The 5,720-nt window shown below is 46.9% G+C and overlaps 1 long non-coding RNA gene across 1 annotated transcript; it reads left to right on the forward strand.

The window, feature by feature from the left end:
* Window positions 1-281: 281 nt before the first annotated feature.
* Window positions 282-3,726, forward strand: LOC144330270 (uncharacterized). Its single transcript, XR_013396294.1, has 3 exons — window positions 282-408; window positions 3,429-3,494; window positions 3,603-3,726. It is a non-coding gene; the product is annotated as an uncharacterized LOC144330270 (long non-coding RNA).
* Window positions 3,727-5,720: the final 1,994 nt, after the last annotated feature.

Here is a 5,720-nt window from a genome sequence, read left to right on the forward strand (position 1 = left end):
ACAGGGGTCCTTGTCCCCCTTGTTCCCTTATCTTCTCTCTGCACAAACTGCCCGCTCTGCCTGGATCGCTCTTCCCGCTGTACCACGCACAGCCTGTTCCTTTCCATCTTCAGTGTCCGCTGAAATGTCCTTTCCTCAGAGGCTTCTTCTGTCACCCCCTTTATAGCAGCTTCTGTACCTTAAACCGCATTATTTGCTCTCAGCTTCTTGTTTATTTCCTTGAAAACATGAATTGAACGAACCGTCTTATTTATCATGTGTGTTGTGTCTCTAATCCACAGGCTCAGTGAGGGCAGAGGCTGCATCCATCTTGTGTTCTCCTGTGTTGACAGCATCCGGGACATAGTAGGGGCTTAATAATTGTTTACTAAACAAATGAAGGAAAGAAGTGCTCTTGTTGGTTCTCTGGTAAGTGGTGATGAGAGATGTCATGGGAGGTACAGAAGTCAGGATGTTCAAGGAGGGCCTAGTAGCATTGTCAAGTGTTTGCCAGATGGAAGAGGCATTGCAGGTGTGTGAGCAGGGATGTGATTCTGAGGGTGATGAGGGGAAGGGTGGGGATACATGTAGGCCACCTGGGGAGGTAAAAGGGGGCAACTGTTGTCCCTTTTTTGGGGGGATGGAGGTAAAAGGGGGAAGCCATTGTCCCTTTTTTGGGGGATGGCCCCTCTCCTCGATGGATGGGACAATGAGGTAAACTATTAAAGGTCCATGTGGACACATCTACCCCTGGGGCACACCCATCCAGGCTAAACAAAATCAGCACAAGCTGAACAATTAGAACTCAGAGAGTTACCTGTGGGGCTTAACAAGGACAGCAAGGACACTCAGGTGACCTCAGATGATTCTGAAACCTGGGAAAAAGACTCCACAAGCCCAGGCCATATGATCATGAGATGCATCTCCTGACTGCCTCTGACTGTTCACAAAAAGCTGGCCAAGGACATTCCAGCTATGCTAGGCCACCAGGCCAAGTTCCCAGGGACAGCAATCCACCGCCGCTCTCCCCCCATCACACCCAAGGGAAGCACATAAAGTAGGCCTGCATCCATGGCCTGGCAGACACCTGCCCCTGGCCCTCTGGGACAGTGCACTGTGTCAGCTGCCAGCAAAACAACAAGCACCTTTGCAATGGGCCAGTGGGCAGGGCTGCCATTGGCAGAGTCCTGGTGATTTATGACACCCAGGCTCAGTGCACCATCCGGGAGTTTCCAGGTAGAATCTCCAGCTTCACCGGGCAAGGGTTCTCCCTTCCAGTGATTTATGGAGCCAGAGTGAGCCAGTTGTTTTTTTCCCTTCCCCTCCATCTCCCTCCTTCTCCAGGACAATTGGGTTTCACATTGCTGTGGGCACTCTGGTCTGCAATGACAAGACAAAGAGGTTCCACTTGTCCCTCTGCCCCCTGCACCTGCTGTCAGGGATGATGGTTATCAGTCAGCAGCCACCTCCATTTCACTGGCACTTTTAGCTCTTTATGTGGTGCCTGGGTCACAGCACCAGCCGCAGGGCTCTCTCGATGGCTTTGCTGGCTGCCCAGATATACTGCTCATCTAGAATAGACCTGACTCCAAACTACAAGGTCAAACGTTCTTCTCCTGACCTACCTTCCCTCCTTCCTTCTTTCCTTCCTTCCTTCCTTTCCTTCCTTCCTTCCTTCCTTCCTTCCTTCCTTCCTTCCTTCCTTCCTTCCTTCCTTCCTTCCTTCCCTCCCTCCCTCCTTCCTTCCTTCCTTCCATCCAAATAATTCATATATCTTGATTTCTTGGCATGAGACTCCAGGGGGCTGGGGCTGCCTTCCATAGCCAGAGAACAGTCACAAAGCAGCTGGTGCCCTGAGCCTGCTTTGCTTGTGTTGCACAATGAAGGGGCTTGAGCTTTTTCAAAGTCATGTCTTTGTTCCAAGCGGTCAAAAATGAAAGAAGATGATTGTCCATCTCTCTGTTATTCTCAGGTCCCTTTGCATTGCGCTGATGCTACATCAGGACAGTGGTGTCCTCAGGGTCTGAGGGTAGCAGAGGCACAGCCAAGACAGGGTGGGCGGGAGACTGAGAGATGCCTCCCAGCCTCACCAGTTTTGGGAGTCAGAGGTCCTCAGCAAAGAGCCTTCACTCACTTACACCCCCAAGAAGCACTTGGGAATTTACCAGGAGAGGCTGCTTTCTATGGAAAATCACGGACAAAATGCAACAACCAATCACTCTTTGAACTCCAGTCCTTTTTCCTCTGTCATGCATGGGGAAGGGGGAAAAAGTGAGCAGTCAGTCCGGCACCAAGCCCACCTGCCCTCACCCACAGCAGCCCCTCCGCAACCCGCTCAACAGAACTGATGTAAGCCAGGCTGATTGTCTCAGCTCCAAATGTGGCAGCCAGCAGCGGGAGGACATGTCAGGTCTCTGGGATGCCAGGGCTGCTTCTCCAAGGTTACCAGGCTGCTGCACGTGGCTTCATCTTTCTGTTCTCTGGCGGCCTTCATGGCCTTCTCTAGCCTGCCTGTGCACAAGACTGTGCTGGAGACTATGGGATGTGTTGGGGCCCTGTTGGGTGTGGGCGAAGCACTGTTTAGCAGCGGCCCCTGCTCTCGGGGCGATGGCATACTGTGGGTGATTAGTAATATATGCTAGCATTTTGGGACACTTACTCTCTGCCAGGCACTGTGCTAAGTACTTTATTTATATCTTCTCATTGAACCCTCTCAACAACCTGTCAGGAGCACATTATTGCCTCGTTTTTGCAGATGAAGAAACTGAGCTTTAGGAAGATTAGATAATTATCCAAGATCATATATTAGTAACAGGGAGAGCCAAGAATTGGACACATGATTTCAATTCTCGTGTGCTTAGTAAGTTGTACAGCCTTCTTCTATGAGGGTTATTGGGAATTCAGATATTTAAGGTGCACTAGGTAAATTAGTCAAAATTCCAAACAACAGTTAAATCCAACCTGTTTAGACAAAGCTTTTTCCAGAATATGGGCTGGGACAAGGCAGGAACACACCAAACCCTTTGATTCCTCGGGTGAGTCTAAGGCAGCCACCAGCTGCAAATGGTTGCCTCTGCTCCTGAGAGGCTCAGAACACACCTCTTAGCCTCACCTGGATTTATGTGGCTGGGATGAGGCCTTGACAGCAGAATCCAAAGACATAGACATCTTTGAGGAGCCTCTATTCTGCCTATCATGCATAGGTTTCCTTATTAGTCTACATGATAGCCACATGAGGTATGTATTCTGATATGGCTTGGCTCTGTGTCTCCACCCCAGTCTCATCTTGAACTGTAATCCCCACACGTCGAGGGAGAGAGGTAACTGGATCATGAGGGCAGTTTCCCCCATGCTGTTCTTGTGATAGTGATTGAGTTCTCTCAAGGTCTGATGGTTTTATAAGTGTTTCTGAGTTCCTCTTTTGTTCTCTCTCCTGCCTCCTTGTGAAGAAGGTGACTGCTTCCCCTTCCACCATAACTATAACTTTCCTGAGGCTTCCCCCGCCATACAGAACTGTGAGTCAATTAAACCTCTTTTCTTTATAAATTACCCAGTCTCAGGGAAGCTGTTCGCAGCAGTGCGAAAACAGATGAATACATATTCTTATTATTCCCATTTTGCAGATAAGAAAAGTGAGGCTCAGCTACTTGAGGGTGAGGGGGCTGAGGTGGGAGAATCACCTGAGCCTGAGAGGTCAAAGCTGCAGTGAGTCATGATTGTGCCACTGCACTCCAGCCTGGATGACAGAGTGAGACCCTGTCTCAAAGAAAAAAAGAGAGAGAAAGAAAGAAAGATGGAAAGAACGAAAAAGAAAGAAGAAAGAAAGGAGAAAGAAAAGAAAAAATAAAGAGTAAGAAGAAAGAAAAAGAAAGAAAAATAAAGAAAGAAAGAGAAAGAAAAAAGAAAATAAATAAAAAGAAAAAGAAAAGTGAGCCTTTCTGAATTTCTGAATTTGCATGACTTGTCTAAGGTCACACCGCTAGTAAGTGTCAGGGCCAGGGTTTAAACACAGATGGTTTGACTCTGGTATCATTTACTGCTCTATTATATTTTCCATAAGATATACACTACATAACCCTTCTGTATCTTATTCTTTAACCTCATAATATATTTTGATCATGTTCCTATATGAATAAATATCTATCTACATTATCTTAATGGCTGCACCAATAATGGGGTAAGGATACAAAGGGTGGAGTCCAAATTCTTCTGCTTAATACTCACATGATCTTATTGCTTTATGCCTTTGTAAAATAAAAACATTAGTAATAATACCCATCACACAGTGTTGAGAGATTTAATGTACATAAATACAATTTGTAAATCAAAACATTCTGTGTAAGTGTAAGTCATGGTGGTCACTGTTATTACTAACTAAATATAAATTTCAGGAACAGGAGAATCCCCACCGGTAGGGGTATTGCAGGTAATGGATCCACTGTTACATGGATGTGCTTACCTTCTGGAAATTCACCGTCATTTGTGCCTTTATTTTATATGTTATACTTTAATGTAAAGTTTACATTTAAAAACCCGTTCATGGATGGCTCCTCCTTTCCCATGGAATTCAGTACGTACCAGTTTCTGACTCTGGCACTCAGAGACCTCCACAATATGACCATCCCTACCTTCTCAACCTAAACACCCCAGCCCAACCCCACCAGGAGGTGAGCCATTCTTTTCGCCCATCCTCCCCTTCCCTGCTTCCATGTCCTCCCCGCTGCTACTCTTCTCGATATCACCTTCTCTGTGTGTTCTTCCTTCCTCTTGGCTCAGCCCTGTCTCTGAGGGCCTTTTTTCCTTAAGTTCCCATGCTGGGCCCTACTCATCAGAGGCATTCTGCCAACACATACTGCCTGGATGGGACCTGCCAGGGTCACAAGGCAAGGCCTGCAGTTCTGGAAGCTCTCCTTCATGGTTTCCTCTTTCATAGAGGACACTGACTTCACAGAGTTTTGACCTGGGATGGTAAATGTTTGAACACATTTCCGACCTGATTTGAGAAAAGCCTCACAGCTTGAAATGGAGCCACCACTATTTTTGCCCTGCCTAGAAGTCCTCTGTGTTTTCTTCTCAGCTAAAGTATAAGTTCTGGGGGGCAGGGGTCATGAGCTGTGTGTGTTTGCATCCACTTCCCACTGACCCCCACCATGGGCACGCACGTGGTGTGGATGGAGTCAACACTCCATGGATCATGGCACGATGGTTACTGGTTGGGATGGGTTGCAGCATATTGCTAAGAAACACACCGCTACCTGCTCTACTCGCCATCTCTCTAGGGCTCTTTTACACTCAGAAAGACACCTGGCCATTGTTTTCAGTCCTTGAGCCAAATAAAATAAAGCTGCAGACTATTGCTAAGGCTGCAAGGCTCTGATGTGGCCAGGGGCTCAGAACTAACTCATCGGAAGCCCTCCTGCTAGGGAATTGAGAGATAATGGAACATATTAGACCAGGGGTTGTCAGGCTTTTTCTGTAAAGGGCCAGATAGTAAATATCTCAGGCTTTGCAGGCCATGTGATCTCCATCACAATGACTCAACTCTGCTGCTATAGTGTGAGGGCAGCCACAAACATGACATAATCAGAGTGTGACTGTGCTCCAATAAAACTTTATTTATGAGCACTGAAATTTGAATTTTGCGTGATTTTAATATTACAAGATAATCTTTTGACTTCTGTAACCATTCAAAGCTATAAAACCCTTTCTTAGCTAGTGTGCTGCAGTTTGCCAACTTCTGG

The sequence above is a fragment of the Macaca mulatta genome, chromosome 7 (genome assembly GCF_049350105.2).
Source record: "Macaca mulatta isolate MMU2019108-1 chromosome 7, T2T-MMU8v2.0, whole genome shotgun sequence".
NCBI lineage: Eukaryota > Metazoa > Chordata > Mammalia > Primates > Cercopithecidae > Macaca > Macaca mulatta.